The 19108-nt window shown below is 32.7% G+C and overlaps 1 pseudogene; it reads right to left on the bottom strand.

Moving 5' to 3' along the window:
* The window catches only part of LOC149554345 (E3 ubiquitin-protein ligase APD2-like), a 57222-nt pseudogene that overhangs the window by 29520 nt on the left and 8594 nt on the right, over positions 1-19108 (bottom strand).

A 19108-nucleotide genomic window follows, 5' to 3' on the forward strand; every position in this document is an offset into this window, starting at 1 on the left:
CATAATAGAAGCTTTGTGCTTAGAATCAACTCCACAACAACATAGAAGAGGATTTTGTGAACATAACTTATGCAATCAATAAAAAATTGGATTTGGAAGATGTAGCAAAGAATATTAAATTTCTATGAAATGCTCAAAGATAAGAAGATGAGGTTCTAAACAACCATTTTCAAGGATTGAGAAGGAGGTTATAAGAGGACCACATTTGCAATCAATAAAAAATAAAGATTGAAATTTATAGTACACAATAGAAGCAATGGAGGTAAATTATGTAATCAACAGAGATACCCAAAGGATACTAGTATACAAGAGAAGGTCCTAAACAACATCTATAATAGCATCAAAGAGAAAGTTGTTAAGAGGACAACTCTTGCAATCAATAAAGCAATAGAACTTAATGTTTGCTAGTATAGAAATAGAAAGTGATAAAGGTAAGTTTCAATTTGTAATCAAGAAAGATGAATGGATAGTAGCATACATGAGGAGGTCCTAAACAAGTTTTGTGACAACATAGAAGATGAAGTTGCTAAGAGAACTATTAGAGTAATTAGTTGTTTTCACTTATTAATTAAATCACTTTGATTTAATTAATTAAGTTGTCTATTACTCTATTTTTTTTAAGCTATCTTGTAGGTGCATATAATTAATATTTTATTAATTATAATGTGAAATCCTAACTTTTTTAGGCTTTAGGTTACCCTTTTTGGGTTTCAGCCTCCTTTTATAAGGATTGATCTCTTTGTATTTTTCATTATGAAGATCCATTGAATAATATTTTCTTCGTCTAAGTTTTTTAGATCAAACCCTTGCCTCTTCTTGTCTTTTCTTCTTCATGACAAGCTTTCTGCATGTAGGTTTTCTTGGGCTTCGTGGATTTGTTATGCACTTTTGCTCAAATCCTACATGGTATTAGAGCCCGATCTGTTGTAGCTTGTTTGGTGTTTCAAGAAAAAGGGAGAACAAGGGTTTGGCAGATCAGATCTGGTGTTTTTTTGAGTTTTTCTAAGAAAATAGGGGGGTCACTAATTTTTAGAGCAGTTTGAGGCGAAACAGACTTCACGGATGGATTCAAAAGGCATCAAAACCCCTGTTTTGATATAAAATTTGTTCGATTTGGACAATGTTAATCTGGGAGGCAAAAAAAAAAATTTGTACAGCACCGTACAACCTCTACATGCACTCTGAGGCATGGAAAATTTTAATAAATTATTTTTTACATGAATTTTAGCCACAAAAGTTAGAAAATTATGGCAAAACCACTAGCGGTTACCATTGGCGGTCTGCCAGCGGCCCCCCGGCGACTCTTGGCACAGCCTCGTCGTAGCTCTGCTTGAGGAGGCCCTCCACTAGCCAACCACCTTGGCTACTACTCCGCCTGTGGCATGGCAGTGATTGATTTTTTTTTGTTTTTTTCATTATTTTTTTATTAAAAAAATAATTTTTTCTTGCATTCTGGAGGCCCTAGAGATTTTTTTTCCGTAACTTGAGCATACAGACGTATTTTTTCGATCCAAAAAATGCCCCAAAAAGCTGGTTCCAAGATGGAAATGTTGGTATAGGTTTTTTTTGGTTTTGGTATATTTTGGTTGCCTATTTTGGAAGTCAAAGGTAGATGTTCTATTTTTCACTTTGAGAGGCATATCTTGAGCATCCGATCTCCGATTTTGGACTTCTTTATATCGCTGGAAAGCTCTTTCTGTGCTTTTTTTAGTGATGCTAGTTGTTGTTCTATATTCTACTCTAGGAACATTTTATTCAGCCTTCTTCATTTTTTCATACTGGTGGATATCTTGGCTATTTCAAGTCTGAAGATCGATTTTGTTACTTTAGATGCTTCATTTTGGCTTGTACTTTCTATTGTACTAGCCTTATGATTTTTTTTATCATTGTTGATATTCATTGTAAGCATCTTTATGAAAACACACTAAGATAAAGTGTCACTTCTTGTGTTTCAGGATCCTTTTCATCATTGTGATTTGTTGTACTCACACTATTTTATAAAGTGCCATGGGGGGGATAGTTGATTTCCATTTAGGCCCTCTTCCTTTGTCAAGTGAGTGTCCCTTCCATGAAATTAGCCCCATGATGTGTCGATGACATGTGCCTTTATAGGTGTATGTACCTCACTCTCGATGTGTTTGGTTCTTTTGTTGTAGGAGATTTTTGGCCCATTTTTTTAGTTGTCTATCACCTCACCCCATCTGCATTAAGGGGGGGTTATATTGCTGGTTCTAATGCTTCCTTGGTTAGATGGTTCATTAGTTTGAGCTATGTATTTAGTACTTGATCCTACATACTAGGCGATTGCAGTGGATGGCTACCTATGCATTTCAATAAGATGGATCATCTACCATATAGACACGCTTGGTTCGTGCCTTCTATTTCCATGGAGGTTCTACAGATCAACACCTTTTGACAAAGTTTTGTGGCTTTTCATGCTTCAGTGGTTCTCTTCATGATCTCTCTTTGTTCCTTCTTCTGGAACATTCTTTGCTATCTCTTTTTGGGGTAGGGTTTTTCCCATGTGTTTTCCTCTATTTCTCTGTTTCATAGAGATTTTGTTGTATTGGGTGCCTAATCAGGCCTTGTTTTCGAGACCCACTTTTCTGCTTTCATAGTTGTACTAGGTTAGCTTACCTCTTGAGCTTCACTTGGGGGGGGGGGCTGTTAGAGTAATTAGTTGTTTACACTTATTAATTAAATCACTTTGATTTAATTAATTAAGATGTCTATTACTCTAGTTTTCTTAAACTATCTTGTAGGTGCATATAATTAATATTTTATTAATTATAATGTGTAACCTTAGCTTTTGTAGGCTTTAGGTTACCCTTTTCGGGTTTCGATCTCCTTTTATAAGGATTGATCTCTTTGTAATTTTCATTGTGAAGATCCATTGAATAATATTTTCTTCATCTGAGTTTCTTAGATCAAACCCTTGCCTCTTCTTGTCTTTTCCTTCTTTGTGACAGGTTTTCTGAATGCAAGTTTTCTTGGGCTTCGTGGATTTATTATGAGCTTTTGCTCAAATCCTACAAGAACAACTTTTATAATCAACAAAAAAGCAGTTGTCTAAGAGTAGTAAAATGGAATATGTGGTGTCAAAGGCACCATTTTTATTCAAGTTATATGTTTAAGGAGAGTAGCAATGAAGAGAAGATCCAAACACAATAAACTTTTAAGTCAAGAAAACAAAGTTGTGATATAGGAAGATTAAAAGTACAAAGGAGAATGCAGGGTCTCACTAAAGCATATAATATGAAATTAGACTTCTGAAGCTTGCTTTCAAATTCACAAAGCTTTTGAAGCTAACAATCAATGTTAGAAACTATATAAAAAGGGGCTAAATTATCATACCACTTATTTTAAGCCTTAGAAATCCCAAGTGAGAATTTGACAGATCCTGTATCCATTCCTGCAAGCTCTCATCTCTTGCAAATTTAACATACTATTATGCCATCTAGCATGAAAATGCTTTAATCAAAGTTTGAATTATTTTTATCTAGTTTCTCAAATTAGTCAAAACTCAGTGTTGACAATTACCTTTAAGCACAATGAGCAAGAGGTCCAAAAATCTAAATGACCTATCCTCACAACTAAGCCAAAATTTTGAGCTCGTGTTCAACCAAACTACAAAATTCCTGTTTCCAATAAATGCCACTTGAGGTTAACAAAATCCTTGAAAATCCTATCCTTTAGAAAATGCAATATTAGTAAATAAATTTTTAAGTTAGTTCTGAAAATTATAGTATAGTTTTGTTTTTATCAATAGCTTAAGTAGCAAATGAAAACATCATTTTTATGGTAGTTCTTTTGAACAGCAATTAGTTTTACAAATCATCCATTTAAATAGCAATTAGTTTTACAAAATCACACATTTGAACAGCAATTAGTTTTACAAAATCATGCAAACAACACAACTAAAATGAACCTTATGATAATTTATGGTCCTTTTTGCAGTTTTAGGTCCTTGTAAAACCTAATTTTCTTCCTGTTTAAACTGCAAGTTTCAAGTCCTTGTAAAACTTGGTAGTGCTTCATGGTTTATCTTTTTCTTTACTGTTAAAGGGTTTTCGGGTCCCTTCAAAACCTTTTTTTACCTTAATCTAAAATGAACCTTATCATAATCAAGATCAATATATAGAGTGTGCTTCAAGCTCCAGTTCCTTTTCACATCAAGTTTTGGCTTGTTTGAGAAACCATACAACATAGGACCGCCCTGTTGCTCATCAACTTTTACCTAAAAATGAGTAACTTCAATCATTATTCTAAGCCTACCACCTCCCAACTAAAGAGTGAAAAGTTTTTATTACCATTCTTTCAAGCTTAACTTTTGCGAAACACGAGAGTTCTCAAAAAAAAAAACACTAGCCTTATGAAAATATGTCTAAATTCACTGAAAAATAAATTCATATTACATATCATTTAACAATGTTGAAGTCGGATTGGGAAATACAAGTGACAATATAAAATGTATTGCACTCGTCAATATGGGGATTTCAATTTCAAGTTTAGAAGACAGAATTTTGTATGATGGGACTTGGTAGATTAAATGGGAAAACAATTGGAAATTAAATTAACTTAAAAAATGAGGCTAGCTTCTATTAGATGGGAATAGTTTGGTGGAAGCACCAACTGAGATGTACCATAAACTCCCAAGCTTAATGTCAATGATGTTGCAAATCCCACAAAATGCACTTTTTCAGTACCTAAAAGATCACTTGGATCAATAATTGCAGTCTCTACATGTGTATGTATAGTATGTACACATTACATATATTCATATCAATGAAATTGGTCTGCATGAAAGTGCCCATCTATTGAACCCTGAAACAAATTGTCTATTATATTCATTGAACCCAATGTTTATGCCTCTTTGGTTGTGTATTCCATACAAAGAAGCCAATGTGTATCCTTTTTGGTTGTGTATTCCATTCAAAGAATCCTATGTCAATGTGTATGCTTTGTTGTCTCTGTCCCCTTAACATTATCAAATTTTTACAATCTATTTAAAATGTGTAAATTTTATTTATGGATTCAATTATGAAACTTTTTTGAGTATCGGTATTTTGGATCACACTCTTGGCCTTGCACTCAGCAAAATTAATCCCTAGTGGACTCTTTGTGAGCCATTCCAGTTCACCAGTAGACCAAGAGCCCTTTAAAACCCTCTCCATTTTTTTGTCTATAAATGAAAAGTGTATCTAGATACGACTCCCATCAAGCCTCATAAGACACCAGTATAAAACCAAAATTACAATGACTCCTATCAAGCCTTATAGGACACTGGTATAGACTAATCCTAGGACCTAGTGTGTGTGTGAGGGCATTTGCATACTGATATAAATTTTAAATCAAATGGGTATTCAAAAATTAGACTCAAAATCAAACCAAGCCTTCCAAAATGTGTTCTCTCTATAGCCAAGTGGGACACCCATTTCTGTGTACTAGATCCCCCAATGTTTAGAAGGGGACTATCTCCCACTCACATTAAATATTGTTTGACAAGATGCACCATGTCCTCCAGATTCAAGTAGTTACCTCCCATCTACAATATCAAGGAACTTGTGGCTAATCCTATCAAGCCCTAAAGCAAGCTATGAGTATATGCACAAAATCTTATGTATATACAAATTGTATGAATGTTTATTGTGTGTGTGTGTGTGTGTGTGTGTGTGTGTGTGTGTGTGTGTGTGTGTGTGTGTGTGTGTGTGTGTGTGTCTCAATCCAAAGATTATTCAGAAAATAGACTAACAAGAAATACATCAAAGCATTGAAATGTATGATGTGTGTTGAGTGCTCTCATCACAAGGCCCAATGTGTATACATATTATGCACATACAAACATTTATACAGAAATGAACAAAGAAATGGGTATTAGGAATATTGTAAGAAATTTGATCCAACACTGAAGGAATTATAAACTATGGTGCCACATGCACTATAATCAAAGGTCCCAATTTTTATGCTTACTGATAATATACTCGTACACACTAAAAAAAGATGGGCATAGACATACATACACATGCTTATATAGATACCAATGAAATGGACATTGAGCAATAAAACAATCCAAAGTTGAAGAAAACTGTAAATAGTCTTAGCGAGGATTCTATTAAAATCTTGAACCATATCTTGTGTAAGCTACTCAAAGGGTCCAATTTGTATACATATTAGACATTCATACGCAAAAACCCACACACAAGGGTGCCTATATGCATACCAATACAATGGGCATTCAATATTTCTTAAGAGAATTGGGGATTTAAAGTTTTCTTCAATGCTTGATAGATATATGTGCAAACACACACACACACACACACACACACATATTTTTCTTCAGTGCTTGTTTGTATGCCTATTTGTATGCCTATTAATGACATGGGTACTCAAAAATTAGTCTCATAATGAATCCCATTGAGCTATGAAGGAAACTAGGTGCTAGGTGCTCCTGCAGCTCTCGCGCTCCAAATGGAATGCCTGTGCAGATCCCTCGCACGCTCCATGAACATAACGATAAACCCTAAACTACCCCTTTTTTTATTTTAACATATTAAGCTTATGTTGGTCAAAATTTTGACCAACACAAGCATGGATTTTTTTTTTAAAGTTATTTTTCCTTCCATTGACCAATCTAAAACATTTTAATAGATGGTTGAAAATTTTAGTCTAAAAATGGGGTCAAATGTACTAGTGTCTCTATTTTTCTTCATACTTGATCCTTCCTAATTGAATAATACTTTTCTACTCCACAAGGATACCTGCTTATCCTTCAAGTTTTCTCTCACTCTTTCTTTCTCAATTCAATCAACATACTTGCACACACACTAAAAATCTCAACTTGACCTTTCATTTATATCATCCAGATTATCGATTCGGCTCAAATTCAAATTACAATAACTAATAATCATCACCATAGTCAGCTAGAAATAATACCTTAAAATAAATAAGCTTCATATGTCAAAATAAAAAAATCCTTCATTGGCTGACCTTGCTTGGTAAACATTGGTTCTAAGATGATTTCCTATGTTAACCAATAGAAGCTTGGTTAACACTACGAACTTACAAAGATATCCTTTGGAAATTGAGTGAACTTGGTGAACACTGACTCTGTCCAACTTTCCTTTTCTAACCATGAGAACTTGGTTAACATTGTTTCTTGTTTGAATTTCTTCAACACCCAAGTGAGCTCGGTAGACACTGTCTTCATAGAGTAATCTTTAGGAATGCTTGGTAGAGAAGGAAAACTATCTTGCTGACCAAGTGAGCTCAGTAAGCACTAACTGACAATTGATATGACATTTTTGTAACATCAAAGACAACACACAATTAGGCAATTGTATCCAACACCTGAACCATTACGACCTTGGGTGGAATAACTAATATTGCACCTGTTGGGTCAATTTTATAGGCAACCCCTAGAATAGCCCTAAATTTTCATTGTTTTACCTCATTACTAAGGAACTAGACTTCAAATGGCTCCTTATCCTTAGGATTTCTAGAGCTAGAGGCCATTTTACAAACTAGGGTTTTGACAAATATAAAATTGTGTAACTTGACACATGAAGAGTACCTTTAGATTGATGGAATGGTGCTTGATCATTGCTAGAATCTATGCAAATGCTTTGTTCTTGCTTGAAAATCACTTCTTTACTCTTCTTGCTCTTGCTCTGTGTTCGTAATGACAAAAAAATGAGTTAAAATCTACCTTATACCCTTTCAAAACATCACATTTAATGCATGGTGCTTATACAACTATAAACTCAGCTTCTATGCAATTTTTGCTTCACTCAATATCCATTGGTTTTTTCATCACTTGGCAGCTACTACTGACTCTGCTTCAACTAGCTTTGGCTTACAACTCAGCACACACTAGAATTTTACTTAGTAATTGAAGAGAACTTTTCACACTCAGTAGTAAGATGAAAACTTAAAGTTTGACCTTGGTTCTTCCTTGTTGACTTACATCTATATTCATCCTAATTTATCCTTTTTAGCACTAACCTATCTTGGAACTGATGTATGATGAAGCATTTAAATATCAATCCCACATACCACTTTTTACTTAGTTTGATGAGATGTGGTCACTTGACCTTTCAGGTAAAGTGATCCCTTCATTTGATGTGTTGCGTCCATCTTTCTTCCTCCATGTTTTGTTCATCTCTTCTCTAATGTGCTCAACATCTACCTTGCCTTTTACCTTATTGAACTTTGAGTTAGGTTCCTTTGTCCTTGTTGGGCAATGCTTGCTGACATAACCTGTCTTCAAACAACTAAAGCATGTAGTTTGACTCAACCACCTATTGTAACTACCAGTGAAGTGTGTTCTTATATAATTCTCATGGATGTGTCCATACTCTTGACAGTAATGATAGCTATTTCTTGTATTGTAATCTCAATTATAAGAATTTTCATGGCTTCTTCCCTTGTTTGATGACCATGTGGACTTGGATCTACATTCAAAGGCTTTGTGTCTAAACTTTTGACAATTTTAGTAGTGTCCTTTGAATTTTGGTGCATGCATGGTTTTGGTTTTGCATTCATGTGCCTAATGACCTCGTTTGTTGCACTTGTAACAATCTATCATGTTCTTTGGCTTAGCGTTCTAACTAGCATTCTTGCATCTACAAACAGTAGTTGTGTATCCTTTCTTTCTATAATGATGACAAGTAGGTTTAGAATTATTACCTTTATTGTTTCTTTCCTCAGTAGCTTTGGATGATTCTCTTTCTTCACTGCTTGTGTAGCCCAATCTTGATGTGTGTTTATTGGATCTAGGGGATTTCAATAGTTGTTCAAAGTACTTGATGGCTTCATTTGGTTTGTTGAAGCTTTTAGAAAAATCCTTCTCTCTTTTTAGGTCATTCTACAATTGCTTATTTTGTAACTTCAATGTAGTTATCTCAATGTACTTGACATTCAACTCATGATGGGAATTCATCACTTGACTTAAGGTGTCCAATTGCATGTTTGAGATCCTAGATAGCTCTACTGATTTTTCTTCCAATCTGTTTGCCAAAATTATCTTCACTTCTTCAATCATGCCCTTGTCTTCTATATATTTCTTCTTTTTCTCAGTCACCTTACATAGTAATATTGCTTGTGATTCTTGTTCCAACTTGAGATTTATGATTTCCTCATCTTGTGCTCTGTTCTTGTCCATGAGATCTATAATTTCTACATCAAATTCATAGGAGTTACCATCTACAAATAACTTTGTGGCGTCAATCTATTTGTATAGAGTATCATTTTCTACCATAGCAATCTATTTCCTTCTCTTTAGCAAACTTTTCAAGGCATCTTTGGCTTCATTTAGCTGTTGTAGTAAGAGATGTATCTCAATCTCCTAATTTTTAATAGTCTTTCCCAACTTGTAAACTTCTATCTCAAGATCTTTTCTCCAAGTTGTAAGGCTTCTTCTGATGAGAACTTGGCTCTGATACCAATTGTTGGAAATACAAATGGGAAATGTATACTTCTGAGGGGGGATGAATTAGAAGTACTAATCTCTAACCAATAAAATTTTAACTTTAAAAAATGCATGCATAAATATATTGAAATAACATGTAAAGTAAATGCATCCACATAAACACTTGACACCAGATATAATTACTCAAAAACCCTCCAATGAGAAGGTAAAACTAGGGTGGGGATGACACCTACAATTCTTCACTACTACAGCAATAAAGTTCACCTATTAAGGTTACATGGTTTGACCATTCTCATGATCTACCCTATGAGAGGCCTGCCTTATTAAGAGCTTACAAAGGATTGTTAGATCCCATCTTGTTAAAGGATTTTAGCACCCTATTAAAACTGTGCCTAGCTAAAGGCCTTTAGAACACTCACTTGGAATGTCACCCTATTAAAGGATTTCAAAATGACTATTAAGTCAACCTTTATATAAATGATTTCAATCCTATTGATATAGTTGTTAGAAAGTACAGTAGAATGTTTAATCTGATACACTTACAATCTGGTATTGCTGATTTCAAATCTCAATTCAGTCCATCTTGATCCTTTCAAATTTGATATGAAATTTTTTGTATCCTCGTATATTGATCAATTCACCCCTTTCACTTCCTTCAAATCTTCTCTAGCATCACCTTATTGCATGCATTCACTAATTCTTTCTTTCACACACTAAATTATGGGGCTTCATCTACCTTTAAAAAGACTTTAGTGGCTTAGGGTTAGGTATGAATCTACGATTGAGATTCATTCATTTTTTCCACTCAATTCCTTCTATTTTTCTAATTGGTTGCATGTAGATTGCATTGGGAATCCAAATAGATTCAATCTTATCTTCAAAGCTTTGGGATTTATCCATGTGTCAGCTCAAAAATAGTTTACAAAGTTGTTTGTGCCATCACAAACAACTAAGTCAATTCTGTATTACTCGGCACTTGTTAATACTGATGCTCAGCACATACTATAATTATGTTTGGCTCGGCACTTGAACTTGCTCAGCATCTATTGTTCACTTGGCACTTGAAACTTGCTCGGCACTTACTATTTATTTGGCACTTGATTTACTTGGAACATGAGTGACTTGACACTCATTGTAACTCAGCATCTATACAGATTATACTCGTCATATGTCACTAGCTCGGCATGAAGTTAGTAAATTTCTTAAGTGTGTTGACACTCAATTGGCAAAACCAATCTAAGATCAATGAGTTTTTCCCAAATTGGGTTTCCACATAAAATACCTGTGTCAAATGTGTTGTTAAATATGTTATGTTTCAGGTTTACATTTTTGCAAAAAAAATTTGACCTAAGACAGTAACCTACGAAGTTTAAGTATTATATGATCTAATGGATGCATACATAATAAGGTTTTATATGGATATGGGTCTACTAAGAATTGAGAAGTTGTATTTTTACATCTGGACCTTGGATAATTGATTCACCCCTCCCTCCCTCTCAATTATTCTAAAAAATTCCAACACACTATGAAGTTTGTTTTAGATAAGGTAGAGGCAAATATTCAGAAGTTTGATAATCAAAGTTTTAAGGCATGAGAGTAAAGGAGAAAAAGTGGCTTTAGAAAGAGACTAAATGGGTAGAAACAATAGCTAGACAACATAGAGAATATTATGAGAGCCACTGGATAGAATCCAGGAAAGTGTTGTGGTAGCTACTATGACATTGGAAACACCAATTAAATTGATCTAGTTGTTGATTAGCTAGGTTGATTACTTCACTATTATATGATCCAATGGTAATCTTAGTTATTAATTTGATATACATGAAAATATTATTATTATTCATTATTATATATACATACATACATGAAAATGAAAATGTGCTTTCTAAGAGTTTACAATTATTCAACAAAATTAATGTTTTACAAGAAAATGTACTTGAAGAACTATTAGCTCAGAAGCAAGAATTTGGTGTTGAAATAGTTCAGAAAGTGCTTGACATGAGAGGTCTATAAGTGAGGGTGTTGACCAATCTTGAAAACTTGAATGTTGAAATGAAAGCTATCGATGATCAAAAACCTATGCTAGAGTTACAACACAATGTGAAGTTGATTTTAGATAAGGTAGAGGTAGATATTCAGAAGTTTGATAATCAAAATTTAAGGCACAAGAGTGAAGGAGAAGGAGTGGCTTAACAAAGAGAAGTAGAAGGAGTAGCTCTAGAAAGAGACTATACAGTAGAAACAATAGCTAGGCAACATAGAAGATATTATGGGAGCCACTTGATGAATCCAAGAAAGTGTTGTTGTAGCTACTATGACATTGGAATCACTTGCAAGTGCCTTTGAGAATTTACAATACAAATATCAAATGCTTATAAGAGTGTTTCAAGTATTGGCACAATCTCCCTGTGATGATCCTAAGTATCAAATTTTTATAAGAGTGTTTCAAGGTTGGGAACCACTTCAACATCCTATGCATGGTTTAGAGGTAATGTCATTGTGGCAGAGGCTACTACAAGGGAGTAGGCCTCGCGATTATGGCATTTACATAGAAGTAGAACTTGCTTCTTCAACTCCTTACACTCAAATCTTCATTGAAGTTGTTCTTCAAGTCCTTGCATATGCAATTTTATCACCTTGGAAAACTATAATTGATCCCGCTAGTTGGGAACAGCTAATTGTTCATTTTATTGTACCTAATCTGATGACAGTTCTATTGGAATTTGTAATCAACCCAACTAATCAACAACTAGACTCATTTAACTAGGATATGGCTACTTGCTTTCTAAAAATATCTGCTATGATATTTTTTTGTAAAATTTCTTGTGAACTCTACCCATTTTTTGTGTTATGCATTATTTTTGTGGAGGATCTTGAGGTAAGTCACTTAGCATGGGTTGAGTGAGTTTTATTGTTTTATTATTCAGATTCTAGAATATATATGCAGCTAGATCAATTTTTCTATTGTGCTAAGATGTAATAAGAACCTTAAAAAAGATTTCTAAATATACATGTTTAGAAGGAAATACAAGGAGATCCATGTTTAGAAGGAAAATAAATGAACATTTTCATAGCTCCCTTGAAGAAAATTGCAGAACTAGGACACGACAAAAAAATTGTAGATAAAGGGCATGACACAGCAACAAAATCACATTACAAGGGCATAGCATGGTAACAAAATTGAAGAACAAGGGCATGGCAACAAAATTGAAGAGCAAGGGCATGACAATAAAATGTAGAGATCACAAGGGCACATAAACAAAATTGCAAAGCAAGGGTATGGCAACGAAATGGAGAGATACATAGTAACGTAATCATAGAGCAAGGGTACAGAAATAAAATGCAAAGATCATAGCAAAAAAATGCACTAATGACAAGGGCACGACAACGTTTAGAGCTCTCTATCCTCATTCAGTGCTCTCCACCCTCTTTTGGGTGTAGCTCTCCACAATCAAAACAAATGGGGAATTATTTGTCATGTTTTCTTTTTTTGTTTATACTCTTGGTGTCATTGAATTACAATGCCAATGTTGATATTGTGATGGTGTCAGGACAATTGCAAAAAAAACCATGAAAATGACCACAAATTACACTGTCGTCGCAAATTGTCATCATATTTGACCCCAAATATTATAGCGCATGCTTCCCTACTTTCCTTGCTTCCATGTGTTCCTCTTAGTATGTGAAATTTGCATACCTTGACATGCTTTTATGTTGGTGTAATTAAAATTTATTAATTACACTTTACTTAAGTTCACTTAGGAAAATGTGTTTTCATATTAGTTGTCATGTAGACCCATAAGAGCTTGTATTTCATTTTAGCACATAGTGTCAAAGAAATCCACTTGATGTAGAGTTAGTTTCCATCTCATACCTCTTTGTATGTGAGATCCACCTATTTCTCCTATCACATTATCATTCTCTCATTGTTGCACATACTTTATTATATAATGGCAGATGATCCACCTTTGGTGGACATGTGAGTGCACCTTGTCTATTTGCTAAGTTCACTTGCATCACTCCTAGTTATAATGCATTGGCTATATATTACAGTACATCTATGTTATGCGCATCTAAATATCATTAGGCCATTGATCATTGTATTATTGATCCTTAATGACTTAATCAATTGGTCATATCATTTTGTATATCTCTCTTGTGCTATCAATTGAGCTTTTAGATCTTGGAATTTTCATTCTTTGTCTTCAAAAAATTATTACACTATATCAAAGCTTGAAGAAAATTCTTATACTTTCCAAAACATTCTCCATTTTTCATCCTTTTCAAACTCCCTTTTTCAAATTTCCCCTCTCCGCCCCCATATGTTATGAAGTATTTACTTCACGCCAACTTCTACTTGGCCCATAAATGATCCAAAAGGCTATTAATGCAACCAATAATATTTTGTAACTATCACAAAAGTGATTAAATGTTCAAAGTCATTTTTTTGTAAGGATACAATATAATGAGAACAAGAATGACAATCCACACCTAAATATATTATTGTGACTGGGATGCCATTACCTAACATCTACAAGTCATTGGTGGGTAGTATCCTTAGTGGATTTTGTGTACTTGGATAGACAAGATCACTCAAGATTTTGAGGTTTCATTAATGTAATGTGATTTTTCATTTGTATCATATGTTCATCCTTATTTCCTACACTATTTTCAAAGATTTTCTAACAATTTTCACATGACTCTATTCAAAAAACATGATTCTTAGGTGCCTATGTCAAGGATTATAATTTTATCATGTGCATTAACCATTTTTATCATTTCAAGGTAGTCGTGTGCAAATTTGAGGCCAAAAGAGAAAATATATGTACATTGAACTAGTCTTGCCTCCAAATTTGTTTGTATCTCTCAAATGTTTGGAATGTTGAATTATTTTGAGTGTAAGAAATAATCTAAGCTCTATAACTAGAGATGTCATGTTATGTGCATTTTTTCTATGACAAATGTCTCAATGGCTTTTTATCAATGATCCAATTAAATATCCTAGGAAACTAGATATTTTACCATGTCATATTTGTTAACATGAATAAATTTGGAGTTAAGTGTTGATATGATTGCACCTTATATAATTATATGTTTGTAATAATCATCATCTTAATACATATGGATTTTTGGTTTTAATAATTAATTATTAAACATGTTCTTTATTAAAACACAATCTTTGGTTTCAATGTGCAAACCTAATTTTGTTAATGCTATCTTATATTCTTATTTTCCCCTTTGTTGTAACAACTCTAATGTTGAACGAATCAAGCACTTGCCTTTATTAGTTTGAAATCATATATTTAATTTTTTTGGTTAATTGTAGATTTTAATTTCAATTAGAATGTTGTGGAATGTTAATTATTATAATCCAAGAAAATGATCTGCGAAAGCTAAAATTTAATAACATATGTAAAAATGTGTACTAAGAAATAAGGTGAAGACAGATTGTAATATTAACGTTCTCATGTAGTTACACACTTGAAAAGATTTCAAAATATGAATCTAAATCTAAATGAACATGTGATTTCACTATTTGACATAAATTATATAAAATCATTCATGCCAAAAGAGACATGAAACTTTTTCAAGAAAACAACTCCAAAGAATGAGGGCAACTATATTATTAACCTTCAAAAGAGAGACTAAACCAATAATATACTTCACTTTTCCAAGTGATTCTAGAACTACTTTGAAACCTTGTTGAATCAACTAATGAATAAACAACTATACTTGACTCTAGTTTATACGGAAGGGAAAAAACATTGTTGTTTTCCCAAAGCAAAGGGCAGAAACCACTTGCCAAAATCCATGCCTTAGAGAATGAAATATAGTCAATAAATATAATTAATTAATTAACTACTCTTCAATTGACTCCTCTTGAGTGCCAAACCTAAATCTTCTTATTCTTTAGACATTCTAACTACTCTGTAAATTTTGTTGACTATTCAAGTCTCCAAACAGACACTTTTTCTCATCCCAAACTTAATCTCCTTATGCATAATTCTTCATGTCTCAATATGGATGTGAAAAAAATTGGTTATTAACTTCTTCTTCTTTAATTTATCACACCTTCATGGTCACCTCTTAAAAATAAAATTACAAACAGCCATAAAGTGCAAATCTTTAACATTTTTCTCCCATGTCCTAGGGAACACTTCACTAGAACTATGGAAACCTAGATGACTTAAGGTTAATATCACCTTATCTTAACATCTTGAACTTGAATATGCATTTCTACACAATGGCATTGGATGACAAATACAATAGCCTTAGAGGATCCTGATTATTTATATTTAAAATTATATGTATAGGTGTGTGACCCTCTATATAGGGGCTAACACTACGAGTCTCAATTAAACTAGTTATAGAATTTGGCATCAAATATACGATTAGGTTTAAATTTTATTAGTTTTTGTTATTCATTTTGTTTAATTTCAAAATTTATTGACGTATTTTGGGGTTGAGCATAAAATTGGATTTAAATTTACTAGTTTTTTTTTATCCATTTTGTTTGATTTCAATATTTACTTAGAGAGCTCAATACATAAGAGAGAAAACCCACTCTAGAGTTTGACCACTAGTTATCCTAACTTTTTTAATAATCCTCTCTTTATCTACTTATGAAAAAACTCTACCATTGAAGATGCATAAAATATCTAATAGGAGTGTTGTTTTAGCATCATACATTTTAGCAAGAGGGATTAGTCAAAGAAGCCAACAAAAGAAATTTATTTTTTTAAATAGTACCTTCAATATAAGTTTTCCATTCAAGAGAACATATAGGTTTCAATTATTTGACCATGAGTAGAATAGTGTTAAGTCTTATCTTAATCAACGGAATGCCTTTTCTTAAACATCTACCCATGAAGGAAAGAATATAAAGAGATAGTAGGAATGACTACCAGAATATTATGAGTTCATCCTAACAAATCCCAACCATTTTTGTGTTCAACCATCATGACCAAACCTTAAGAACTTTCTATAAAAAAACCATAATCTAATTTGGAAAATATTTATACAAATGCCAAAATATGTATTTAAAATAAATAATGGGCAACTAGCTTTCAAAGGACCAAATATAAAGTTCAAATGGGATGAGGTTCTACACCATTGTAATGCCTCGCTTAAGAACCCAAAAGAAATAACCAATCATGATTCAATTTTTAATGAACTATTTTTTTTAAGTTTAAAAAACACAAGATAACAATGCAAAAGTAATATACACATACACATCAAGTACAGATAAGCAATTATAGATACATTTTTTCATTCCTTAAGGGTTCCTTCATGTTGAGTTATGTTTAAGAAGTTTATATTCATTAGTTTAAGTCTCAAGCACATGTTCATGGTCATAAATAAATAAGAGAAACATCATCTCATAAGCAAATGCATGAATACAACTAATACAATAAGAATACATCAAATGAATAACATCCACTACACATGTCGTAGGTATTGCGAGAATAGATACAAGTACATTAATATACAATACAATATCTTATAGGATCTCAAAATACATGATACATAGGTACACGATAATGTACATAAATCAACTAAATATAAGTCTTTGAGATAAGAATAAGAATGTTAATGGTACAACTACATCCATGAACATCCAACATTTGTCAAACTGAGGGGGACCCAAATTGTAAGAAGACACTACCTCCCGACCATGTGGTCACCTAGTCAGGCCTCCACTTCCATCATACAGGGAAGATAATGTAAGATCCACACATAGATAATCAAATCATAAAATAATCCTAAGAAAGGAATTCTAATAGCCAAGTCTACCTCAAGGGTACACAAACTACTGATAAAGAAAAATAACCAAAGTCAAACAAGACACTCAACCAATCATACACCACATACCAAGGTCAACATCAAACACCAAGTGCAATACCACATCAAATCAAGATAAAGTCATGAAATATGTCCACCTTAAGTCAAAACCCACGTGTCCAACAACAATAACCAACAGATCATCAATTGTCTCAATAAAACTAAATCACCAACAATAAGTATACCACTAATAAATAGGTAACACTTGTCAGTAAAAGTCAATTTTCAACAACAAATGACATCCAATCAATAAGTAACAACCCACAATAAAAACACCATCAAAATTAATATCCAACAAGTACACCACTAGAGGCAAAAAAATCATGAAGGAAACTCATGCGACATATTAGGGAGTATAGTCAAATGGTCAAACTACTTGAATTACCTTGGACTAGTCTCTCATTAGACCTCGAACCCTCAAGCATTGAATTACCCTAGATTGGTCACTCTGGACCCTAGACCCTCAACATGACACATGTATAACCAAAATACCCTCTCATGAAGACGAGGTAAACTAGTCATACCATTCACTAGGTATCATCCCATTCTCATCCTTAGCCTATACAAGTGGTCAAGGCATGGGCGAGCAAAAATCTCTAACTTGTCTTTTTAATATTTTTTAAATATTTTAATTACTATGTTATCACTTATTACACAACTTACAGTAAGTTACCCTAGCAACCACTTTGGGCCCCAACCCCCGTTGCAAGTCACTCTCATAGACATGCATCTAGACTAATTTCTCAAAACTCACAAACCACAATTGTGTCCCAAACCACAAAAGTAATATTGATCGAATTAAGTTCCTTAACAGGCAACCCAAAAATAACATTGGTTCTCAAAACTTGAGTTCTCATAAATGCTCAATAGCATAAAGCTCATAAAACATAAATCTCAATTCAAATCATAAAGTACATCATGACATCAAGTCAAATAATCATAAAAGAAATCTTAAAAATGTCTCTGGTGCACATCCTAACTTGGTCAACTAAACAACCCGCAAAGAAAACCATCATGAAAATAAACATCAGAAGACTATAAATAGAATATGAGAAAACAAATAATTTTCAGCCATATGATTTAATCTCATCAATTTCTCTTGTTTAGTTTGGGTCATATGGATGTGTTTAGTATTAAAGTAACAATACGCATGTTTACAAAGATAGTTTGGCTAGTATATTTTTTTAAATAAACAAGTAACTAAATGTCAAATCTCATTGTGCATATAAAATATTATGCAACATTGTAATGTTATTAATTTAAATAATCTTAAATCATAAATGATTTAATTAAGAACATAAATGTATATTATTAAATTAAATATTAATATCAATTTCATTCCAAAAATTTTAATTTGACTTCTATTTAAGTCAAATATTTATATTTACTCTCCTCTTAATTCTTAATGCAACTAGAGATAATTCAAACTTGAAATTATAATTTTAATTAAGTTATCTACAATTTCTTTCATAATATTAAATAGTCATAACTAGATGATTATATAGTGAACTCCACTATAACTTCTTTTACAATATAACTAAATTACAATTGTATATTTATTAATTTGTAACACCACTTACAGTAATAAATATGTAATAAGTTATATCCCACTACTAGTTTTAAAAGTAATTGATATAGAAAAACCCCATTTATAAGGAAATAAATAGTATTTAGTTATTAAATTTTTAAAATTTTAAAAAAAATATATTTTTTTCAATTTTTAAAATAATTAATAATTAATAATTAATCAAAAAACTTTATGTGTGTGTGTGTGTGTGTGTGTGTGTGTTTGTGTGTGTGTGTAAAGTTATATTTATATAAAATAAAAATAAAAATACA

Source organism: Cupressus sempervirens, chromosome 5 (assembly GCF_028749045.1).
Source record: "Cupressus sempervirens isolate cs-2001-9-10 chromosome 5, ASM2874904v1, whole genome shotgun sequence".
NCBI classification, from domain to species: domain Eukaryota; kingdom Viridiplantae; phylum Streptophyta; class Pinopsida; order Cupressales; family Cupressaceae; genus Cupressus; species Cupressus sempervirens.